Source organism: Lonchura striata, chromosome 2 (genome assembly GCF_050655825.1).
Source record: "Lonchura striata isolate lonStrDom1 chromosome 2, ASM5065582v1, whole genome shotgun sequence".
Taxonomy (NCBI): Eukaryota; Metazoa; Chordata; class Aves; order Passeriformes; family Estrildidae; genus Lonchura; species Lonchura striata.
In genome coordinates this window covers 32,516,398-32,542,619 of record NC_140704.1, presented here as the reverse complement: position 1 = coordinate 32,542,619, position 26,222 = coordinate 32,516,398, and the positions used below count along the sequence as shown (strand labels likewise).

General features: G+C 39.7%; 1 long non-coding RNA gene across 1 annotated transcript in view; it reads right to left on the bottom strand.

Moving 5' to 3' along the window:
* The window catches only part of LOC110474568 (uncharacterized), a 93,107-nt gene that overhangs the window by 17,865 nt on the left and 49,020 nt on the right, over window positions 1-26,222 (bottom strand). The window lies entirely within an intron of this gene.

The following is a 26,222-nucleotide window of genomic DNA, read 5'->3' as shown; positions in this document are numbered from 1 at the left end:
CATTGTGCCCTGAACCAAATATAGATTGTTGATCATTTAAATCCATAGCTCAAAATACCTGAAATGCACATAAAATTACATCTCTCTTTGTTCTTTCCTGTGCACAATGGTCACTACTTTGAATCCTATTTTGCATTCAAATTAATTCAGCTGAGAAACAGAATACGGATGTAAGTTTGATTAAATCATTAGCAAGTTGTCCTGGATCAATTCTAATCTATTACTCTTCAGAAAGAATTAAGAGACATCTCTTAAGGGAGAGAGAAAAGGTATTTTCAGGTACAAATCTCATTTATTGTCAGATGTGTGTGTGTGTGTGTGTGTGTGTGTGTGTGTGTTCTGGTTTGGGTTTATTTTTGCTTTTACCTACAGGGACAATGCACTATTATTTATTTTATTATTTTTAACCATGTTACTCCATCACAGCAAAATGTCTTCATTATTGCCATGCCTTTCATTTGACTGGCCTTCGGTACTAGCAAATAGTCACAGGGAAAACTTAGATAAGCACTCTGAAAGTTTAAGGGATCTAATTTCAATCTTAGTACTGAACCAACACTGTCAAGTGTCCAAGTTCCACTTCCCAGTGGCTTACAGAGATACCTGAGTGCTCTAGTGTTGCATAGTGCACTGCTGGGGCAATTCCCACTACTGTAAAATGCTGCTAGGAGAGGCTGCTCTGCACTTGAACTGTCCCCTTCCTTTGACTGTCATGTACCTGGTACTTCCTGAGTTCTGTCGGCTTTAAGGGGAATTGAGCAGCTTCCAGGAAGAAAGGGGGAGAGGAAGGGAAGACACGAGACCTCCCATGATATTCACTGCTCCTGGAAATGATGGTGGGGGGGAAAGCTGAGCCGGGCTCTTCCTGCACCAGACAAGGGAGAAACAAGGAATATCATGCAACATCTGCTGTCAGAACAGGCTAAATCCAGTCATAGTTTCAATTCTCCCACCCCACCAAACACACAACTTCAAACAACAGCAGCAACACAGGCTCTGTTCCAGGCAGTGACAAGCTGGACAAGTGTCAGCTGTCCTAGCAGCTTTTTAAAATAATCTACCAGTTGCTTATTTTTACTGCCTCTAAGAGAGCCACATGTATGGAACTGGGGCTGTTTGACACTTGACAAATAGACAGTTTGAAGTTTAGATAAGCTAAAATATGTATGCCAGAGGAAAATTGCTTTATTCATTTTAGGCCTTCACAATACACAAAATAAAAACCTAAAATATGTGAAATTAAAATACAGCTGTATCATATGAAAAATGTCTAAGATTGCCTGAAGGCATCCTACTGAATTGCTTTCCAGTTAACTACCCAACTCTGAAGAGCTACTGGGCACAGAGAGCAGCAGAAAACCATAACTTACATGGAATTATTCTCATTCTTCTGGATTAATGTGTTTCCGTGGTAAAAGGAGGTAGAAAGTGGCTGGAGATTTCCAGAGCATCATGTCAGAGAGCCAGAGACCTGCTTATATTTAAGAGCCCAAACTGAACTAGAAGGACACACCACTGACACATGTCAGAAGGACACAGGGATGCAGTGCTGCCAGGCACTCAGAAAATGAGGAATGACACTCGAATGCCTCCCATCTCTCAGTATTTTCAAAGATGTTTAATTATCAATACTTTAAGCATAATGTCTTTGCAGCACAGAGATACATTTAATTGCATCCTTTCTGAGGCTCCCCAGCCTCAAAAATTCCCTGGGTATGTACCTGGAGCAATGGCTGTGAATGTTGTAGGGTTCTGGGGCAGGATGCATTGAGAAATCTCTTCTGAGGAACAAGTCAGTGGTAGGTGATCCTCTCCTGGTCTTAGGGTGCCTGGTAAATAGTCAGAGGTTGAGAGCAAATCCTGTCATTTTAATGCTAGAAATAGAAATCAGAGCAAGTAGGATTCTCTACCTACTTCTCTTGGAAACACATGAAACCTATAAACCAGTCACACCAAGAGATGACTGTTCAGAAGGGCAATGGGCAATTTTTTACTGCACATCTACGGTGAAGAGAAAGGTTATGATGTTGCATTAAACTGTTAATGACTATTTTCCATCTGGTTCATCCTTGTTAACCACATCATCTGCCACAATGCTAAATATATCAGAACTGAAGAGGACTAAGAGGTGTTTAACCCCAATTTAGTAAATATACCTTTTTAGAACATGGGCAAGACCCAGTGGATTTTTCAGTATTCATCATATTTCATGTTAACATCTTCATTGTTTAGGGGAAAATCCTACAGGTTTGGGAAAATTAAAAGAGCTCACACAGTACATTCTTTTAAAAAACTTCACAGCATTGTCAGCATGAGGCTTTTATAGATAATGACGTATCAAAGTTAATTATTGTTATAGATAATTATAACTATTTAGAATATGCTTCTTTAAAGGGATGCTTTTGTTTTAAAATAGGACTGATTTCAGCCCTCTACAGTTCTATTTGAAAGTTACTATTAAATGGCCAAACCAAGCAGAGCAGTAAGTTTTAAAGACTTGCTGTTCTATTAATTATATTGCAATATGTAACATTTCTGCACAGGGACCTTCCTCTAACCCACTACCTCATGAATTTTAAATACATGTGGCAAAGAAAACCCCATATCATTAAGGCCATAAAAGATGTATTGTATTAGCCCCCCTTGCAATTGCCACCATAAAACAGGACCTTGAAAAAGGAACAATCCTCCCTCCCAGTCAAATTAATTAAACTATCAGTATCTCCAGAATTATTCTGTTGTCATCTGGTGACAGATGATAGCAAGAAAAGACAACAGAACAGCCAGGTGTGTATGTGAGAGGTGTCACAGGCAACACTGCCCTTCATTATACTGTTTTCAAATTATTTATGGACATTAACAAAAAAAGAAATGAGGAGGGATTTACTGAAAACTTAAATAAGAGCAAATCTAGGATATACATAAAAGCAGATTAACAACACATTGAAATTATTTTTGCAGTTTTTCAAAACCCTTTCAAAAAGGATGTACTAGCATCAGAACAAAATAATACATTTTTTCCTGTAGGGCATTTACAGGGACTACAGCTTATGATAGAAAAACTTAGCAAGAATGAAGAGTCCTTTCACTTTTCATCTGCAACAGTATTCCTTTGTGAATTTTAATGTAAATTATTTTATAATTTTGATAACCTTGCTTATACATCTATATATATGTGTATTATATATGTTATAAATACCTCTAACAATTTCTGTGAATAAACCAAAACCAGTCAAACGGCCAAGGAGAAGATGTGGGGTTCTTTTAAAACAGCAGTATCTCCTAGAAGCCTTGTCCTTCCTCTTCTAATGGTTAGTTATAACTATATTTTACATATTACCCACAAAGCATTACTGCCTTCCCTTTTGGGGATACTGCAGAGCTTTGTGGCTGTAGGGCATTTACAGGGACTACAGTAAAAGAAACTACTAAATCTTGGCTAGCTTTGTGAGCTATCCAAGATGAAACCCTACTTCTAGGCTCTGCTTTCCCCAGTTTTATTCAGCCATACGAAGGACAACTCTGTGTGCAGCACCAAAGGGACAAGAGCTTAAGCACAAGCAACTGCAGCATGCTGCAGCACCAGCATCTCATAGATGGAAAATTAAACTGGGTTCCTCAAATTAGCCCAGAGTTGTTTATATAAATACACTTTGGGATTTTTTTTGTCCTAGTATACCTGCTGCCAGGTGTACTAGCACAGCAAAGACATGTCTTTTCAACTCTTACCCCTGCCTTTTGCTTGTGGAAGAAACGCCTCCAGAAATGGCACCAACAGAGAGCTCAGTTCTGCCTTCCAGCCTTCACTCCTCTGTCATCAGTTTAGTAGTACATTGCTGTATACGATGCTAATCAGACTTCTGGCTCTCGCAGTGGGAAAGGAAGCAGAGTGTGTGAGGAGCCTGAGAAGAACAGACCAGCTCACATGTAGCTATGCTGTCAGACAGAGAGGCCACCCAGCAGGTGTAAATCTCTGTTGTCAGAACAGTTGAGGTGAGCTTAACAAGCCAAACATTTCTCAGAAGCTGCTGTGTAGGCAAGCTACATCTGAGATTGCTAAAAGGGTTTTAGACCTTAAAATCTCTAGCATCTGTTCATAATGGAACTATAATGTTTTCAACTAATAGTTCCACTTTGCAGTTCACATAAATTAAGTGTATTCAAGTTCCAGATAATTAATTGTATGACATATTATAACCTCTCCAAAAGAGGTATGTAGTAGATTTACAGCCTGAGTGTTTAATGGATTAATGCTTAATGCCACATTACTAACCTTGGCTTGCTTAAAGTTCATTGATTTAGTGTTTAATGAAACAAATAAAGAAAGGGCAAAGTGGAGCTCACATGGGTAGGATTATAGAGAGATTATACACAAAATTGCAAAAAAAAAAAAAAAAAAAAAGGAAATTTTACCCTATAATTATAACAATTATTAAAAAAGGTAAAGAGAAAGTGAATTACACTTGCAGTGAAACAAATGCTGGAAACTGGCACTTTGAAGTGTAGACATAATGAATGTTCATTATACAAATCCATTTTTTTAAAGTTTAAAGCATGCCATTTTGAAAATGCAAGTGTGTAAATACAATCCCTACTTTTACATATCTGGAAGTACAAGGCTTTGAATAAAATCTTATCTAAAGCATCAACACTGTTTGCTGTGCAATTACACGGTGCTGCACAGAGCTGGTGAAAGTCCCCCCAAGACATTTTTACACCAAAGCTGGGTAATAGGAGTCCTAATGAAAGTCAGCCCAGAAGTTAAATATTTGCCCCATAAGTGATAGCTGTTATTTACAGTGAGCCGTAAGATCTGAAAGTAAGGTCTTAATGGTCTTATATAGCTAAGAAATAAATGGCATCCCAAGAGTTCAGAATCAAAAAGACAAAATATTTATTATCACTTTTTTTTTTTAATAAAGCCATGATTTAATGAGGCTGTAACATATCAGACTGGACTTAGAATCTCCCCAGCTCAAGCTCAGTGTCATAGCAGCACATCCATCTTTTCACAGGAAGAAAAAGGTGCCCAGCTGGAGAAATAGAGGATGTGCAGATATTTCGCTCCAATCTGGCAGCTTTTTTCCGAGCATGATTAACATTAAGAGGTTTTCTTTATGGGGAATACACGACTCAGCACTTTGTAAGTTCCAGTATGTAACTACTACTTTGAAAAAAACCAAAAATAAGGACCAAAAAAGATCGACAAGTTGTAGGACTTAGCTACTTGCAAGGTGAGTTAATGGATTAAACTTTACCTTTGAAAATTTAAGTGTGTTTGAGGGAAAATTTTGGTAATGTCCTGAGAAAATCATCTTCTTGTCTCAGTGAAGGACTAAAACACCCCTCTTTGAACAACTCCATGAAGCTTTGATTAAAAATACAACAGAATATTTGGAGAAAAAAAATTGATTTTATATTTATATTTATATTTATATTTAGATTTAGATTTAGATTTAGATTTAGATTTAGATTTAGATTTAGATTTATATATTTAGATTTAGATTTAGATTTAGATATTTATATTCAGAAAATCAGTTAGGTTGAAAAAGACCTCTGAGGTCGTGGAGTTCAGCGTATGACCAAACACCACCGTGCCAGCTAGACCATGGCACTGAGCACCACATCCAGTCTTTCCTCAAACACCTCTGTGGATGGTGACTCCACCATCACGCTGGGCAGTCCATTCCAATGCCAAATCACTCTTTCCATGAAGAAATTCTTCCTGATGTCCAACCAAAACCTCTCCTGGTGCAGTTTAATACCACGTCCTCTCCTCCTATCACTGGTTGCCTGGGAGAAGAGGCCAGCCCCTACGTGGCTCCAGCCTCCTTTCAGGGAGTTGTAAAGAGTGATAAGGTCCCCCCTTGAGCCTCCTGTTCTCCAGACAGAGCAGTCCCAGCTCCCTCAGCCACTCCTCACAGGGTTTGTGTTCCAAGCCCTTCACCAGCCCTGTTGCCCTTCTCTGGACATGTTCTCTCAACATCCTTCCTAAAGTGAGTGGCCACACTATTCCTGATGCAGGCCAGGATGCTGTTGGCCAAGACTTGGTATTCACAGCTTCTCTCTTTAAATGCAAAATCAGATGTGAGAATGGTGCATACTGTCAGCACAGAAGGAGCCAGTAGTTCTTAGATCAAACATTCAGATAAGTAATTTCTTTGGCACACATGAATTTTCTAGTAGGCTACACACTCAGTAAAGCATATCTGGAGCCATGTGTTACAGGATCACAACATCAGTATGATTAACTTTGCAGTGTATGTGTCTCACAGGCAGAACCATGCCAGGTGACAAATAGGAAATGCTTACCATATTTCCCTTCCTACAGACTACAGGTCAATTCTGTCAGTCCTTTCTCATTACAAATTCCCTAAGAATTCAACAATTTACCTGCAGAGTGCACAACTGGAGTTACTAATAGAATCAGTAAAAAATAATTATATAAACCTCACCATTTTCATTTTGAATCGTCTTCCCAAACACCAGTTAATGTCTACCAAAACAAACTGTGCTTTCTCCCCATTGTTAGGCTCCAGAATGACTCACCCTGGCAAAACTAATCCTAGGCAGGGCAATGTTCTTTCTCTTTACAGATTTCTCTCATGGTCAGTTGAAAAACCTGCAAGGTTTGTAACAGTGACCCCGAAAAAACAAATGGTTCTCTTATGTCCCATAGCAGGCAACTGCCATGTGATCATAACCCCAAAATAGCAGTATAGGATCATGGAGTACACTTTGCCCTATGTGCAAAACACTAAATATGCAAGTAGGTATTGTTAGGCATAAAACAATGATGGCTTCAGTAGACAGGATTGCAAAAAACAAATATTACTAAATATGAGGTAAATTGGATTGCCAAACAATTATCACTTAATGTTCATACTGCCACTAAATCTATTAGTGAAACAAGAAGAGACTTGCATTTTTAAAAAAACATACATGCCAGTAAAAACAGAAAACTAATTTTAAGATATTTTCCAGACTCTGTAAGCCTTTTCTTTTAAGTGAAATAATTTGGCTTCTTTGACTGTTTGAGTGTTAAATTTGATCAGTTAAAATCTCACATATATAAACCAAAAAAAACCTACAAACTCTGCTACTGTTTTATTTTGGAATGTTGCTGCGTTCTAGGGTAATTACAACCATCCATAAAAAATACAAACAATTCTCTTTGTATATTTATTTTGTAAAAATCTGTTGCATTTCCAGGTGCAAGCAAAAAGGTAGCCATGGGTGCTCAAAATAATTAAAGTTTGAATGAATTTTCAAATATATTTGGTTAGAAGGGTTTCACATATGCACAGGGAATTACACCTGATTTTGAAGTGTATTTTTTTTTTTAAGTACTTCACTTAACAGGTAAAGGATTCTGAACCTGTCTTGAAATATGCATCCTATTTGGATAGAATAGAGACATCATCTTATAAGAATGCATTTTAGCAGCATTTGCAACTCTCTCAATAAATTCTCTCTGGTATTACTTGCAGGAAAGCAGCTCTCTCCCACTGCACTGGTGACACTGGTTCACGTGAGCAGCCCCAGCTCCTGCAAAGGCAACATCTGATTTTTCCCAGAAAGCACTCAGTCTTGCCTTGACATGAAAAAACATGTCTGAAGGTGAAGAAGTAACCTGCAAGTTTTCCCTGGGGCAAAATAAGGTGGAACATTTCATTTCTGTCAGACTGCAGCTCGTGAGTCCTGCTACACACACAGATCTCACTTAAAGTTTATGAAGCAAGAACAAGATGTCAAGAGGGACAGAAGCCTCCCAGTACACAATCATTCACTTCCACGTGAACTGTTAATGAATCACAGAATCACAGAGCTGACTGGGTTGGAGGGGACCTTTGAAGAACATTTAGTCCAACCCCAAAGGAAGAATCATTCAAAGCAGGCATCTGCAGAAATGAGGCAGCACAGAATTACCAATGCAATAGTACTTTCAACTTAATTCCTCATCCAAGTAAACTGAATACAGAAAATTGGTCACACTCCCGGTCTTGTAATATTTAGCATCATGTCAACCATTTATCTGTCAGAGGCTTCTAGAACAGAGATCCTGTGCTTCTCTTTAAATGATGAATTCAGGTTTAATTTAAAATTATGAGGTTTTATTAAAATACCAGCATTACTGTTGCAGCCTGTAGAAGCTGAGCAAAAGCAAAGTATTATCACTTGTATCACTCCTGCATGCAGAAACCCTGCCCTCAACAGAGTCCCGTTGTGTTTGGTGCATCCCACCTCTGCAGCACTGCCTGAGCCACCCACTACAGAGCAATTCTGAAGGAACCTGCCTGCAGTGCCAGAGGGATTTTGAAGCCCAGGTAGGAGCACTGCCCTATATTCCATATTTTTGTGAAAACTCCTTTCTAGCATGCCAAAAGAGTGTGAGGAAGCAACACCTTTTCACAGCTGTCCTCACCTGCAGAACAATCTGAGTGAAGAGCAAATCACCACCATCTTCCAGGGAGTATTTGAGCCCACCACCACACACTGTCAGTGACAGCAGCAGCTGCAGCACCTCAGCTGAGCAATTCCCACTAAAGGCAGAGGGAATGCTTCAGCCAGGTCTTCCCAGTAGCTGGGAAGAAAACTTGAATCATGGCACCAGAGAACAGTAGTCCAGCTCAGCTGCTTCTTGCTCTCTTGATAGCAGATGCCACAATGCTCCCAAGGGTCAATCTCACTTGCAAGGAGTACATCCTTAATTGGCTTCAGGAAATTCAGAGGATTCCTGTGACAGGAATTCAGTAAAGCCTTCAGCCCAGTGAGCAGATGGGGCTTGAACTGTTAAATATGGCCATCAGTAATGCTCATTTTTAAGGGGCAGATTTTCATTGTTTAGATCTTTATTTATAGCTTTAGTTCCTAACTTAAAAACATTTTTTCCAGCCAATTTCTAGTCCAGATTTAAGGTTGGCTATTATTTCATGACTGTTGCTTCCTTTGAGTTGCTGTCCACAGTTTTATGTTTTGGTGTTTTTTCTTGCATGGTTACCATTTAGATCCTACCATTCATATGGTTAATTCAGAACATAGATCTGTTCTATCCTTATCCAAAATTAATCTTCATCTACCATAGACTTTAAATATCACTGTGATGCCCAAATCATTCATTCTTGGTTAGGTCTCTAGGATTCTCATATCCTTTTGTAAATTCTCCCTAAATAACATTATACCTTCCTCACAATAATTATACCTGATCATTCATGCTCTCTTGAATTACAGGCATACCAGGCATCAGCTTTAGTACAGACTGCTGAAGCTTTGCTCACTCTCACTTCTTGGAAAGCTGAACTGGTTTTGTATTTAGTTCAGTTCTTTTACTTTTTCTGAGGATCTCCAATTGCGATCCAATGACCACCCCAGCATGGCCTTGTTGGGTGACAGCAGACTCCAGACAGGGCAGGACACCCGCTGCACACTGGAGCTCTGCAGAGAGCCTCCTGCATGCTGTAAATACCTGTCCTTTGGGGTAGCTGTTAGGCCAGCAGAGCAGCTCAGCACTGGCCATCTGGCTGTGAGGAGCAGCACTGAACTACATGAAAAATCCAGATGTGCTGCTTGGTCCAAAGAAAACCAACCTGTCTTTTCCTGGTCAGCTCAGAAGTAAACTGTGACTAGTCAACTTCATCTCAAGTTCTGCAAATCTTTCATTTCATTCACAGGAAGCACTGGGATTTATACTGGCACTAGGAACAAAAATCATCGGTGTTTTTTCCCTGATTTTACATTCATTAGTACTCATATGACCATCAGATTCCTCTCAGAAGTGGTCTACAAGGTGTTTGAGACTCTTTCATTTTGTTGTAGACCTGCTTTCATTTCAAGAGAGAAAGCACTAATACTACTACCAGTGAGTTGGCTGTAAATAATGAACCTATACCCCAAAAAGCTGCTTTGCAAACCTACTGAAGAAGCAGAGGAGAAATGGACACTGATGAAAAGCTAAGGTGAAGAGTTCTTCAGTGTTTAATGCTGAAAACAATTTGCAGTAAGTTGTATATACTCAAGCATGCTGTCAGGTGTGAGTCCAAAGACAACAGCTTTCCTTCTCTAGCTAACAGTAACAAAGCCATTGACAGTCCTCAATCCACAAAACCATTTTTGTCTCTTTCAGGTTTGATTATCCTTGTACAAAGAGAAAAATTTCTTCACTCTTGCCCCATTTTTTCACTGAAAGCTGAATTTAAAAGGAAGTTAACTGTATGTTTCTGAGAACACTTGGTTTTGAATGCTGGATATTTCTTTGTTTTTAGCATCAATAAAGGTCAGCCACTCCGTTCTGTCATTGACAGGCTCTAGTTCCATTTGTCTAATACATTCCACTTAGCATCACATACAACAATCAGACATATTCTTAATACTGGGAAGTTGCAGAAGAACAAAAGGCATGTGTGTGCTATCCAAGATTTCCTTGGAATGAATTACACTGGATGAATTATTCGGAATTATTCAGGAAAAGAAATTGTTTACTATTCTATCATAACAGATGCTCCACACAAAGAAAAGAGGAAGCTGCTGCAGCCTCTGACTGAGCCATAGCTTTTCACAGCTGAACGTGGTTGTGCAAATTAGCTGGTAAAGTTTATGGAAGAACCCAGAAAGAAGCAATTAGAATTACAGTGCTGGTTTGAGAATACGTAGTTTGTAATCAACCAAAATTGTGCAAATTTCCATATTCTTTGCTGATAATGCAAATGTAACCTTTGAAGGAAACTGCTCTGTAGCACATCCTGAAAGCAAGAAAAAACATTTAAGTCCAAGCAAATACCTTTGGGGACAGTAGGTTGTATAGATCTTAGACAAGTAATTTATGGCCATTGCACAGATTATGAACAGACACTACAAAAGTGTGTTTTGGTCATTGGCACAAGTTACAGGGCAGAACAAGATCCTGAGAGCAAACCAGTACAGTGAGAGAGCCTGGAATGGCTTTGGACCCTAGGAAAACGCTACAGTCTGCAGTGCTGAGTTTAGAGAAGACTCAAGGGAGATGTGGCAACAGCTTTCAAAATGTGAAAGAGGAATACTACAGATACCTCAGAACTGCTAGATAAGAGAGAGCAATGAACTTGAAATGCAAGCAGAGGCACTATGTTACTGTTGGGAAAAACCTTCTAATAAGAAGAATGAATAAGTGTCAGAAGAGATTGTCTAGGAAGATTGTAAAATTTCAGGCAGTGTGGTCATACAGTAGATCATATTTCCCAGCTCACAATTATGTAGAGGACATCTTCTATGCCACCTAAGTGCCATGAATTAAGAGAATCTGTGAATACCTTACAGATCTCTGGCAGATTGCCCTGTTCTGTTTTCTTGTGTTTCGCCAGATAAGGGGAAGAGAAATCATTACTAGTTTGTCTGATTTCATCACTACTGAAAAACTGAAGTTTTATCTGAATTTTGGTTTTGTGCAACACCTTTGCTCAAATGCAAGATGGAAAGTATTGATATCTTCCTAGGCCATGTCTTGAAAGACAAAGATGATATTGAAAGATTGTTATCAGTACTTTCCAATAATTAGGTTGTACTTCCTTTTACACACACTGAAGAGTCAGTTCTTGATCTGATGTTACACTGACACAAAGCAAGCATGTGGCTTCCCATCAGAGGAAGCATTCCCACTCTTCAACCTCTTATCCTTGGCCACGTTCTTCTGCCACATTTCTTGTGTAAAATCAGCTGATTACAAGGTCCAGGAGAAAAGAGTGGGTGGATGGATGGATGGATGGATGGATGGATGGATGGATGGATGGATGGATGTCGCTGTGGGACACGTGAAAGCACAACGCAGACCACCTGCTGCTTGCAAGGTAAAAAAGGGACGTTTATTATCTGACTCTGTCTTTTATACCTTCCCAAGGGTGACATTGGATTGGAGAGTGAATGGGCCACCTCTCCAAAGACATTGGACAAACCACCAGTACATCAAGTGTTCTCCACCCCCATAAAAGAATGTAAAAAATACGTTGTTTACAGAAATTGTGTGGGAAAGTTCTCCAAAGGAATGTAAACTCAGAAGGATTTAGGAAGTCTTAAGAATCAGGGTGACAGATGGATGGTGGTGACATGGTTAGTGGAATCAACCCTCTGGTATTTTCTCAGGATGACATGAAACTACGTACAACATGACACTGCATCTCGATATCAGCTGTAATACTGCAGGGTTATTTATTTGAAAACCGGTCCAGGACTAATGAAGTTCACAATCTACTCATGCAAATATGCTGCAAAATTTGGAGACTGGAAGTTTCTACAAGTGCAATGTGCAGCAAACTGGCTAGGATTTCCAAGTAACTCCAATGGGAAAAAAAACATACAGAGATTCTGAAGTGAGTCAGAGCAGTCTTTAGAGCATTTGACCTCTGCCACCTCCAGGGCTCATTCTGAAACAACCAACATTTCGCTGCTAATAGTTAAGTCACAGGGATGAGGTCAGTGTTGTCACCTGCTTTGAAACCAGCACAGTTCATTAGTAATGATTTCACAAAAGTATTTTGGTTTTCCATACTAAATAGCTTTCCAGGTCGTCAGATTAATCATCAGTTTTGCAAGACTCCACCTTCCACCTTCCACCATGCAGGGGTTCCCTTTGCTTTATCCTTAATTAGTATAATTCAAATTCCTTTTCTACTTATAGCAGGGACTGATCATACCATAATACTGATCTGTCCTCCCAAGATTTAGGGATTTTTTTTGGGTGTTTTTTTTGGTGTTTGTTTTTTGTTTGTTTGTTTTTTGCTTTTTCTATGGCTGTTCTAAACTCCATTGTCTGGGTTTGGTTTAGGACCTGATTACTAATTTTTAGAAGGTTTGCTCCATTGCCCAGAATACCCGTTGGAAACTTATAAAGGGAAGTGAACATTCGGCTACATTACATAGCGCTGAGATACAAGGTCCCTGAAGCAAATTAAATAAAAGTAATTGCTGTCCTTTTCACAATCACTGTTGCAAGCTTTTTCTCCTCTATGTCTTGATATATGGTATGGGATACAACAGAATTTCTTTGGATGAAGAAGGACAAATGTCAAACTCATAATAATGAAAATACATTAAGATGTTGCACACAGTTAGTATGTGTCATCGCTTTGGCAAAGAAAGAATATTTGCTATTGAAGTATATTGCCAACGCTCTGAAAAACTGACTGGTCAGTAAAACTATTCCTTCACTAGAAGTGTATAAAGACAGGATGCAATAGGCAGCATATAACCACAGCTTTATGACCTGGATCAGAGAAATATTCATAAACTAATTTTTTCTGTAGTCTGGGTCTCCAATGATTAAAAACACATCAGCATAAACAGCAAAGATTAAGCTGGCAAATGGTAAGCCCTTGATATTCATATATAATTTTGCTTACTATACCCTATAGTATAGACACTCCCTGAGAAACACAGGAATTGTGTTTATTAGAAAAGATTTATGACAATTCCTGGGATATTCTCTCTCATTCTTGTACTGGCTATGAACAAAAAATTATAGAATATGTCAAACAATTAAAATATTTCAGTAGTTCAACCACTTTCAGCTACTGCTTGCTATACCTTACCCTGGGATGGGTGTGTTTTCTGGAGTAATATTTTGGTAACATCTCTCCTGTACATTCAATTAAAACAGAACCATCCAATTAAACCTGCCTGCAGTGTGCTATGGGAACCTAATGATGCTGAGTACCTCTGCAGCAATGTCACCCATTTCCCTGTTAACCCACCTTGCAGACAAGCCTGCTCCTATTTATGGTGACTGAACATTAAGGTATCAAATGCCCATGAGAGGGACAATCATGTCCTTCCCCATGATCCTTAAGCTCTTTAATTAACATGCCTATTCAGCTCATTCTACACATCTCTTATTCTCTGCTTGGCCTCTTCCATTATGACCTGCAGAAAACAGCATTAAAAATGTCAGAAATCATGCATCTTGGGAAGCAATAATTTTTTTAATCATTTTACTGCCTTTGTAGCATTAATTTTACTGAGAGTTTAATTTAAAAGCTAAACATGACACAACAGATGGCAAAATTGGATTTAGATGCTTAAATAGAATAGACACAGCCTAATGCCCCCCACCATATTTTGTTCAGAAACATTAGCTGATTTAGGGTGACCCCATCACACTGACAACACAGAGAGGTTTGTTTGAACTGTCTCCTACATCACTTGATACTCAGCATGAAGGAATAGAAATGGAAATTAAAATTTTAGATAATTTAGAGCTGAACACTGTTACATATTTATTTATAAATAAATACTGTAAAAAGTTATGTAAAACTCAATATTTTCTTAGAATTCTTGGACCACAATGTTCATGATATGGTTATCTCCAGGTTGGAGAGTGAAAAACTTTAACAATATGCAATTTGACGATACAAGCCAGCCTTTGAGCTCAATTCTGAAATATCCAAAGGAAATATCCTAAGAAATGCTGGGAGTTTGCTGAAGGAGTGGTTGAAACTAAACCGGGATACAGGAAACTTGGGCATGTGTTTTGACCAGAATCAAGGTTTAACTTTGTCCTCTTTTATTTGAGATCTGCAATTCCCAAGCAAGGAGGTGAATCCACATCATGGGAGGTGCGCAAGGAGGAATCAGTGGTTGCCAGTGACTCAGGAGGAGAGCAGGCTCAAGAGATGGATTGTATCACACAGCTTCTCTGACTCCATCCTCCCTCAGCTGAGGCAGGACCAGCACTGCCATGGGAGGCACACAGCATTCCAGGAGCTCCTCAGGATCTCCATTCCTGGATGCTCTAAGTGGTGTCAACACCAGGAACCTGCTGGGGTATTCAGTGACTGCAGGGAAATTTAGGGCTACAATTAGGATTTTTCTATTAAATTACAAGTGTAACACCACAAGGGAAGTTCATTAGGAAACATGGCTATGGATATGGTGACCTGTGAAGCAAACTCTGCATTGGCATTACTGTCCAGGGATGCCTGCGTGCATTCTCCTCTTGAGAAACTTTTCTATTTGGTCTCACATAACCCACAGTAAATATAGGAATAAGACAAGGAACCTCTCAGTGCCTCTTAAGGCAGATTCACTGCTCACATCATCTGTCTCCAAGCCATGACAAGAAGAGCAACCAGCACCTCCTGCACTCCACAGGTATCTCCACACTCATCACCTATGGTGTCTCATGTTTAGACAGATGAGCAAAGAGTAGGAAACCTAAGAATTAAAAAAAAGAGTGTTGATGGCCAGGTAATCAGATTGTCAGCATCAAACACCCTTGGCCCAAGTATTGCACTCATTACAGCATTCAGAAACTTTTTGCACTGGTTCCTTATTCTCACATACGAGAAAGAAGAGCAGCAATGGGCATACTAACAAAAAATTATGAGGGCATAGGTAACATGGCATTGTCTTCCCATCATATTACCACAGCCTCACTGAGAAATGGGCACTGGATAGGTAGAGTACATGCAATTCAATCCTGTAATTGTACAGGGCTATTTCCACAAGAGATGCCAGCTCCCATGGAGCCTGAGGAAATTCATTAGCAAAACAATGAGAAATTACTTCACGTTAAGGAAACCTTTGCTTTGGAAATGAGCAGAGAAAGCAGGAAGGACCAGGCCTTCAACACCTGAAACTGTTCTGCTGAGACAGAAACTGTGACAGAAATGAAAAGAAATTTTATAATATAAGATCCACAAAAAAAAATATATGCACTTGAGAATCTCTTGGTCTAAGCATGAGGTTTTTACCCGTGCCTTTCTCCATGCCTCCCTTTCCACATCTTCTCTGCTGTAGATCATGTGCAAATTGCTGTGACCTGTAAAACAGATCCATGAAGAGGAAATTTAGGGGCCAGTATAATGGATAAAAGAGGACACAAAAATATTATGATGTCCTACTAAACCATCCAGAGAGGTCAAAGTGAGAAGAACAACTTAATCCTTTGAGCCTGCTTGTAACTGCAGGAAGCTCCATTAACTTCTGATGGTTCATCGTAAAACTTTCGCTCTTACACTGTGGGGTGGATGCAGAGCTGGCTCCTGCCAGGAGAGACAACAGCCACCACTGTGCAGCAACCACGGCACTGCCACTGGGTCACAAAGATGCTCAAATGTCTCAAATTTACAGTCACCTGGGAGTGCAGCAGCTGCAGAGTCTGCCACAAAAGCCAGAGTTAATATAAAAGATCTGTCACAAGCTGCAAAACACCCTGTCCCTTGCAAGCATTAATCTCAGACTATTCACACATGCTGGATGTGACAACATTACTTATCCTGGGTTTGGAGCTCAGAACTGCTGGGACTGGCTGCTAAGGTTTTCATAACTAACTCACCAAGGCCCCTCATTACAAAGCCTTTGGTTTAAATCTGAGGCATAAAAAGGACTTTAACAGCAGCTTTTAGAAAAAGGATCACACATGCTTCATCCTGTAGCTGGCACAGTTCACAACATATGAATAAATAATTTATCATTCTGGGACAACAACTGTCATAAACTAAACTATGACCAAAAATCCATTGGAACAATCACATTCTCAGGTCCCCCTAGGTTTCATAAGACTTATTCAGGGATTTTTTTGGACCAAAGGTGTTCCAATATTTCTGTTTAAAAGCCGAGAGCATAAAAATATTCCAGAACAAACTGCACAAACAGGATACATCTAAATTATATCAATTTGTTTTGATGTTGAGTTTCAGAGAAGTCTGTGTTACTGAATGTTTCTCACGCTCTGTAGGAGATGCAGGTACACTCAGATAAATTTTTTTGCTATAAGTTCCTTCAAACACATGATCTGCTGAATCCAGGAGAACACTGGGGCAGCTCTGGTAAATAAAAACCCCTTAAGCATACTACATCACAAATGCCTGAACATTGATATCATGATCACATTTTATTCACCCCTCTGGAATTTTTCCCTCCTAACGATGCTCTAAAATTATGCAAACTGTCTTGTTAGTAGGCCACAAAAGCAAGAACAAATGCTTTTTTATTGGTGAAGTTTAATTGCAAATCCCATCTAGACCAGCCCTGTCTGTCTTCACAGCGGGTTGTCTGTCATGTGTCCCCTTTCAAACATTTCCTATTGACAATGTTTTTCCCCATATACGGGCACAAGAACTGAAACAGCACTTCAGAAATTAAAAATTAATTTTAGACCCAAAAATCTGACCGTGCATGAAAAGGAAAAGAGCAAATGAAGACATCTTTATCTCTAAAGGCTGCTTTAAACATGAAAAGTATTTGGAGCTTTTTTTGCTCAGTTGTTTCCACATTGCTTACGTCTCTTCATATTTCTCAGGATGACGACAGTCCCTTTTAGAGATACAATTTGTCTCTCATTGACTGCTGGAGCTGGCTGCTAAGGTCTGCATAACTAACTCCTGAAACCTCTCATTACAAAACCTTTGGTTTAAATCTAAGACATCAAAGGAAATTAGTTAGGCAGATGCAAGATAGATGTTAGCTGTAGCTTATGAGAAAAAATACATTTAGTAGTCTTAATAGGAATAAAGTTCATTATCTTCTAACCCACAGATGGCTTTGGTACAGAGCATAAAGGGTTGTAACAGGGTTATAACAGGCTTAGTTTCATGTTTTTAACTGGATTCAGTAAAGAGAGGGTGGCAGAGAAAAATTCAAGGTAGTTTTAACTTATATATTTATACTGCCTGTATGCTCCCATTATGATAATAAGCAAAATGGATTAGTTGGGCTATAAAGGTTGTTTAAATTACATTTTACAATACAGCAATAATGAAAAATACACATCAGGAATAGGTCAGGTTTGGTTTAGAATTCAAACAACATAAGAAGTAGGGTTTAATTCGATATTTATCTTTTTTATTATTATTATTTTAAAAGGAAGCTGGGAGTGATCTGTGCAGTTAACTAATCAGGGGCTGTAGTTATTAACCACTCTAGCCTTACACAGCTGCAGGCCAGGAATTCCCAGACCCCAACTCCTGTGGGTCCCCAGTGTCCTGCAGTGAGGACTCCCCACACAGTCAGGTTACACCCAACCAGGGCTTCCATCATCCCAGTGCTTCCACGCTCTCCTTAACAGATGGTCACTGACTCCACCACTTTTTGACAACAGGGATAGCAAAATTTTCAAACCTCCAATAATTTTGAGGGACTTCATTTTCTGGGTGTCAGGAAAGCATTTTAGACTGAGCAACTGGGGCTGGAGGTGCCCAGAAGTCCTGGATGATATTCTAAATCACAGTCTTACATGTCTAGATTAAAATATTGCATTTCTTTTGAGTCCTCTGCCCTCCATCTACTTCCCAAGTCTTACTTCTTGTTTCACAGGGTTTTACAAGGCCTGGTGACTTTAGGTGTTTTGCAGTCCCTGGGCAGGGAGCCTGGGAAGAGGTGCTGGGTGCTCCTGGGTGCTCCCTGCTGTCTTATCTCAGCAGGGGCACTGAGATGGAAACACACAGGCATTGCCTCCTACCAGTAAAGAGCTCTTTCCTCCTTGCAAAACCTCACCTTCCACATGAAACAGATCTTTACTCACAAATATTAATTTTCTCTAATGGCTTATTTCAAGGTACCCATTACTTTGCCTTAGGACATTTGTTTTCTTTCCGGAGAGAAAGCCTTAGGAGCTACATCTGTTGGGGATTTATGGGTTGTATATGCTCTGGCCTATGACACTGGGACAATTTTTTTTATCTTATAGGCATTTCTTGGAAGGTACCTCTCTCCTGAGGACTATATGAAATTTTGTTAAAACAAGGAAGATGCCCTAATGACAAAAGGCAATCAATAATACTCTGTTGCAAGATTAAAGGCACCTTTCCTGCTTTTCACTGAGCCCCTTTCAAGTCCTATTGTTCAAAAAAGCCTGCAAGAAATTCATATATCTCTCCCACGAGAATTAGTCAACAATTATTCTGCTTCCAAGAGAAATTTATTTTGAGTCAATGTTTTTAAAGTCTATCTGTTCATCAGGCTTACTCATGCATTAAGGATGATTTCCAGTGTTCTATAGCAACTCCTGAAACAAGGAGCAATTAGAAACATCTGATTTCATGATGCATATTCCCTCCAGAAAACTGAGCCACTGTTTCCACAAGGAAAATGCAAAGACTCTCTGTCTTCCATGCAGTTTATTAAGAGTATGGCAAAAGCAGCTCAATTTCAAAAGCTGAAATACAACAATGGCTTGGCTCATGATGAAAGTTTTCAAATGAGTGAATTTAGTTGTACGACAGTAGAATAAACATAAACATTAACTCAGCCCAAACCAATCAGGGAAAAAATGGCCAACAATACAAGCCAGAGCACCCAGCCAAGAGCACAGTTCAGAAAGTCCTCACTTTGTCCTGAGCTTCTTGCCTGAATCCAGACAAGCTCTTCAATTACTTTGCTCCTGTCCTACAAACCCACAGCAGTGTCCTTCCCAGAGACACATCTTACAAACTCACCAAATAACTTCTGGGTGATGTGCAATGATGTAAATAACTGCTGAATGCAATTTAAGAGTGAATGTTAAAAAGTTAATGGCACCTTTCAGAGGCACTAAAAGGGAAGTGTTTAATATTAAAATAGTGAAGTGTTGCACTGCTGCTGTGAGCCCATCTTCTGCCTCTGACCCCTCGCACAGCCTCTGATCTGAACACAGCAGAAAAAGCAGAAACATCCAGGTGGGAGGGAGTCCAAACTGCACCTCTGGCATGGATCTAAAGGTAGGAAATGCCCAGTCTTAATGATTGAAAAGCATTGAAAAGCAATTTGTTTGCCCTTTTTCATTTGCAGACAGAATGGGCTCACCAGGTTTAGTTCAACAAAGATAATAGATTAAAGACAATTTGTAAAAAGCTGCTATTTCTAGCAAGAAAATAAATGTTAAATAGCACTTTTACCAGTGTTCTAGATGGAGCTAGTTAAAAAATAAACAAAACAGGTCTCAAAAATATCCATTCTTTATTGGCTCATGGCTTCTGACACTATATTTTCTTGGACATGGCCTGTAACTAATAGTTATAAAAGCAAAGCTTTCCTTGGCCAAACTATGCAGCGCAGATGGGAGAGAGCCGATCCACAAGGCCACAAGAATATTACACTGCACTTTACATTGAAACCATGAAGGGTGGCCTGACCAGGAAAAGTGAAATTTTAAACAGCATGGATTGATGATCCATTTTTTTTCTACTTAGCACAACCAGGAAAAAAAATGCACATGGGGCAAAGGAAGCAATTTCTAGAAGGGGTCTTGGAAAAGCATTTCTTAGAACTTCAAATTTTGGGCTCTGCCACACAAGAAGATGTAGAACTGTTGTGGCACAAAATACATCTACTTCTCCTATTTTCTCCTCCTGGCTTTCTTTTGTTATTTCATTTAATTTCATTTCTGTATTCACCAGATGCAGAGAATTGGCCCTGTGGACACACCAAGGCAGGTAATGTTCATAAGTGAACAATCTGTCTTGAAGTAGCATGAACAAGTTTTCTCGAGGGGGAAATGTCAGCATAATTCATCAGCAAGTAAATAAACAGGACTAATGGGTAAGGCCTAAATACAATATGTGCTTTCCTCTCATCATCACAAAGAAAAGGAGACAAAGCAAAGTGAAATGAAAGCAGGCAGCAGCCTAGAGTGCTGAAATAAATATAATACTTCAAAATAGAGAGAAAGACATGAAAAAACATAAAGAGAAAATAACTTCAAAAGCTAATTTGGAAAGAGTATTATTTTTACAGAGCGTCCTGAACTGAGATGTTCTCCATCTGAACACAAGAGACGATTAAGCTTCCTAAATTTGATGTCTAAAAGCTAAACAGCTCCATCAAGAGGGTGTAATTCTGCAGTAGTCTCTGCACTGGGAGTCACAGGGGCAAACATCCTCACTGACTGCAAAATGAGACACTTCTCAAAGCCTCCTGTGATATGGCTACTGAGAGCATTCATGGACTGCATCCAAGAATCCCAGAAAGCTTTTCCATTCCTGCATCCTGGAGGAGTCCAGTGCTCAACTGACCTGCACATGTAGCACCACAGTTCTGCATGTTTAATGTAACAGCACCCAAAATAAGGCAAGGCTTTCCTTAAAGGACAATAAGGAAGAGAGAGCCCTCCTGGCGAGTTCACAACCTTGACATGTGAGCAGTGCTGTGGCTTCCCAACATCAGCATGGGAAGAGTCATCCAAGACATCCAGCACTCCTCAGTGAACACCAGCTGCCTTTTCAACTGGGATTTGCTGCTTTGTCACCATATTCTTTATGTGGTTTTCCCCTTGCTTATTGAAAGAGGCAGAAGGGGCTGTTTTGTCACATAAATGAGATCTCACGTTCTACAACTAAAACACATTAACATCACCCAGAATTTTTCCCCCTTGCTTGTACTGCTTCAAACTCCCCATATCATGTATTACCCGGGCATCCCACAGCAGTTTCACAAATTCACCACTGAGTCAGGGAACCAGAAATATCACCAGATGGCTGGGACAGAGGTTTTAACTGGCTGGTTTAAAGAAGCATGGCAGTATGCAGCAGAAGTCCAAGTCTCCTGAGCCACAGCCCTGTGAGGTCACAGCACTTCCATCATGTGACAGCAACTGAATAATGACAGCGGGGTCAGGATTCCTGCAGATTTTTTATATCCCCTGTACATGAAGGCTGCCCTTTCCCTCTACTGTTCAGTCACTCTACGTATGCCCAACAACAACTCACTCTTCTGAGAAGTCTGACAGAAAGGGAATAAACAGCACTGTTCATCACTGCAACCAATAAATCCAAACAATATTTTTTTCCTCACAATATCACTCTGCTGTTGTGTCACTTAGACTGCAGACTCTTCAGAGCTGAACCACACATTTTCTATCTTATTCAGCATGCTGTGGGCACCAGTAAGGATGTTTAAAGGCTGTTGCAGTGTTCAACCAGATAGCAGCCAGAGAAACTAAAGGAACTTTTGCAGCTGAATCCTTTAGTCATTCATTTATTCTTCCCCTTCCTCATAAATCAAAGGACAGGAAAGCAATTTAATCAGAAATGAACATAGACGTAGCAGTACAATTGCTCTTTTCTACCTTTCTACCAGCAAACAACCATACAGCAAAATAAATAAATAAATAAATAAATAATTAAAACCCCCACTAATTTCACTATGCTGCAGATTTAGTGAATGCCTGTTGTAGTCTTACATTTAATTTTCTCTGTCTCCTCTTCTTTTAGTGCAGTACAATCTGGTTAAATAGATAAATTTTCAAATTATTAAGGATCTGACACCAGTTGTATTATTGCAAAGCTCAGAAATTGCAGAGTGGACTTAAATAATTTTTTATACAAACATAGTTTTTGGTCCAGTCATATGTGGCTGGATCTCCTTTACCCAGCATTCTGTTCCGATGTGATATGTTGATATACTTGCTAAAGGACGTGGCCAGGAAGTCTCTGAAAAAGCTTAGTAAAAATGTTATGAAAACATACAATGGCAACAAATAGAAAAAAAGCTAGCCAACTTTTAAGAATGCAGCAATTAACACATAAAACCCTGCTGAAGACTGTTGCCTTAGAAAACTGGGTTTCTCTATGGGCCTTTCATCTTACAAAAAATGCCGTCAGAAGAGAATCCATCCTATAAGTACAAGTAAGCATATTAAATAATAATTAATGAGATGATAGAAAGAGACGTGTGAAAAGAGTAAATGCCATGAATTAGCCCTTTACCCTCACTGGAAACATAAACATCAGAATGTAGAAATAAACTAATGAAAAGAAATGTATTCTAAGTAAGTGGCAAAATGTTTTCCATCGGTTCATCTTGGGAAAGATGCTGCCCAAAGATACCATAAAGACTAAGTATCCTTAAAGGATTCACCAAAGACATCATTTTCACAGAAAAACAGAAGCCATTAAGTAATATTTGGCACACTAAAATATACATGAGAGATTTGAAAAAAAAAAATTAAGTATTTCAGTAACTAAGCAAAAGAGTAATTGCCCTGAATTAGAAGGCAACTTCCCCTCTAGGAAGATTATTCCACAGCATCTATCAGTGGGACAAACTTTCCCCCCCAGCATCTGCCCGCAGTCTCAGCCAAAGAAAGAGCTGCTCTGCACCCCTTTATTTCACAGCAAGCCTCACTAGCTGCCTCTGGCAACTGCACTGCTGGGAATGAGGAAATGCTGTACCTGAACCAGGGCTCAGGCCAAGGGGATGGAAACAGCAGGCAAAGCAACACACACTGTGCAAGAGGCTGGTGAGGAAGAGCACGTGTGCTGTGCCTTCAGCTGCCAGCACAGCCTGCCCGGGCACGAGGGCTGCCTCCAATGCACGTGATGTCTCCAGCAAAAATCACTGGGAGCACTGATCACTCCTAAAGCAGCTTTTTGTGGCCTTCTCACTCCCAAATGCTTCTCCACTCCCTGACAGTGCATATCCATCACTCCCGACCCCGTAGAGCCCTCTCCTGCAATTATCCTATTACACCTGACACACTTAAAAATTAATTAATGCTCCTCTACACTAAGATGCCATAATTAGACTCTTTCTCTTTTCATTTAAGACTGAATTTTAATGAGGGTTTGGTGGCACTGCAGCGCAGTTAATGCTCACAAAGACAATCTTGCCTGAGACCTTTGCAACGAGTTTTGGCCAAATAATTGCCAAGGGCTTCCTAGAACATCAAGATTTTGACCTTCAGCAATTTACATTTATAATCACCCCAGCTTTCAGCCATATTGGCTGAAACATATTCAAGGGTGATGATAGAGATCTCCTCAAAGAGAAAAGCAAAGTCTTCAGGATATTGTGGAATATCTCAAACACTGTCCTGTTCTCAGTGCCATCACCATACATCTTGAAAAGAAGGGGGAAGCCCTGGTTTGCTGTTTGCATTCAGCTCCTACTGAGGACAGGAGGGCTGGAAATACCTGACATCAGATTAATGTATGAACCCAAGAGAATTAGATTTATTAAGCTCCACTTAAGAAAAAAAATCAGGTTTTGGTCAAAATGGTCAGCAAATCTTTTTCTTTCTTTTAATTTTTTTTTAAATTAAAGTCTGAATAAAACAGTAGTTAAAAGCAGATAATCCAAATCTAAAAAGGGTTTAGTTTGACTCCATATAAGCAATCCAAATATATCCATAGTCAGCCACACTAAGAAACTACATCTTCAGCGCAGTCAGAACATGGGACTGCCATTTACCTGCAGGCATAAAGGCAGCCAGGACCCTACATAAGCTTTGCAACTTGCATAATCCCAGCTGATGGTCTCTGTGCCCAAACCCACAGCTCTGGGCACTCGGTGGATGCAGGGATTCACCTGGACACAAAGGGCCTTTTGGCATCCAACAGGGCACTAACACACTGGAGGCACTGCTGTGCCTTCAACTTACTGCAAGAGAGATTTCTGGCAGTTCAAGCAAAGCCTCAGGACACACAAATGACTAACTCCTCTCTCAGAAAGGCTAACTTCAACTGGAGATGATGCCGACTGGAGATTGTTCCCAGTTGCTCCCAGGGAATATGTGTTCTCACAGCACTGCCTGTGGACAAACAAAGTTTTGTGAAAGGCCTTCCAATGTCCCTGTGGTACTCACCGTGCTCCACACACACCCTCAGAAGCTCTTGATAGAAACAAATAAGAGAAAGCTTGAACAAAGCACCAAGCTTTACCCCAAATCCTGTCTGCACCACCACTGCCTGCCAGTGTTATATGGGGATTCAGGGGCCTAGGAATGGACTCACCCCAAAGAGAGCAATGCTTTCAGCCTGCAGGCATGAGGAGGAATAAGGGAGAAGTATAGCCAAGCAGAATGGAAGAGTATGAACTCATTTTTTGATGGGAGATTCTCAGGAGTGAGAAAAGGAAGCAGTCTTCTTGTCTGAACAGCCATGGGATTGGTGCATAAGGGAACACATTCTGTCTTCCATTCCCAGGTCTTGTCTCTCACATGTACATCTAGATTCTAAATAGAGTAATTAGGAATTTTTAAGAGCTTGTTTTGACCAGAATATTCAGCTTCTTTCCCTCTCTGGTGATCACTACCACCAGTAATTTATAAGGGTACACAAACAAGATAACTCTATTACTAGTTATAAGGACCATTAATTTCCATATTTTCACACTTTGATTACTCCATACTCTATAGTTCCTTCAGTACAGACTGAAACTCCTGTCTTTTACCTAAGTCATAAATGTTAAATGTATGTACACCCATACACACACATACCCTTTTCTTTTTACATATGCCACACATTGATATCTTTTATGTATCTACTGTTGCATTTTAATCAAACAGCATACTAGCAAAATCAAGTTTGTTGGAAGTTTATAAGTATGCTGTAGAAAGTTGAGAAATAAGATTCAACTCCCAAGCAGTGGGTTGGAATACTTGGGAATAGCATTTACAAATACTAATTTTGTAACAAGAAACCCAAACCAATAACAAAATCTGGGGATTTAGAGTTAGTTTTCAGTAGTTCTGTTCTCTTCTAAGTTATTTCCAGTTAATTCTTGTAGATCTCTATTGCTGTTCCTAAGAACCTACGCTGTATTCACACTTTTAATGAAAACAATTTGTTATGGTTTTATTGAGCAAGGGTGGAAAATCATACTGTCCTCGAGGAGCTAAAACCTGCTCTGGCTGTAGCGCTGTCAGAACAGGCTCATCTGCTCTGACTGCTTTCCTTTGCAGACACCCAGAGAGAAGAGTGTGGGATTATGCCAGGCTGCCAAAGCCCCTGGCCTCCCTCCTGAAGCTATCAACTCCACACCATCATTTGGGAAGGCCATTCCAGTGACTATTCACTGCTTCATTAGCTAACAGACTAATCCAGTGAGGATTTCTCTCCTGTATCTATAAGAAAATCAGATCCATGGATTCATCCTCTTGTCTCAGAATATTTCCTTCCTGTTTTCCTCCTTCCTCTAAAAATGTATTAAATATCTTTCTCCATCTTCTCCCCTTCATCCCGCTAAATTCAGGTCATCAGAAATTATTCCTGCACTTCTCAGATGCACCTAACAATGCTACATTCAAAATATTTCCATTTGCTTTTCTCTTAACAAAATGGTTCCCACAGTCAACATAGGTTTTTATCTGATGAACAAAGAAAGAAATCAAGTCTTTCCACTACTGTTCAGTGGATGACCATCTGCATTTATTTAAGTCAAAGCTTAGAATTAAACACAGGATTTGATGTGAGACCTTGGAAAAGGCTTTCAAACTTAGGTGCTAGAAGCAAAAATGTGTATTTATAGTTTAAAACAGAGACACGTTAAGAAGAAGAAGATTT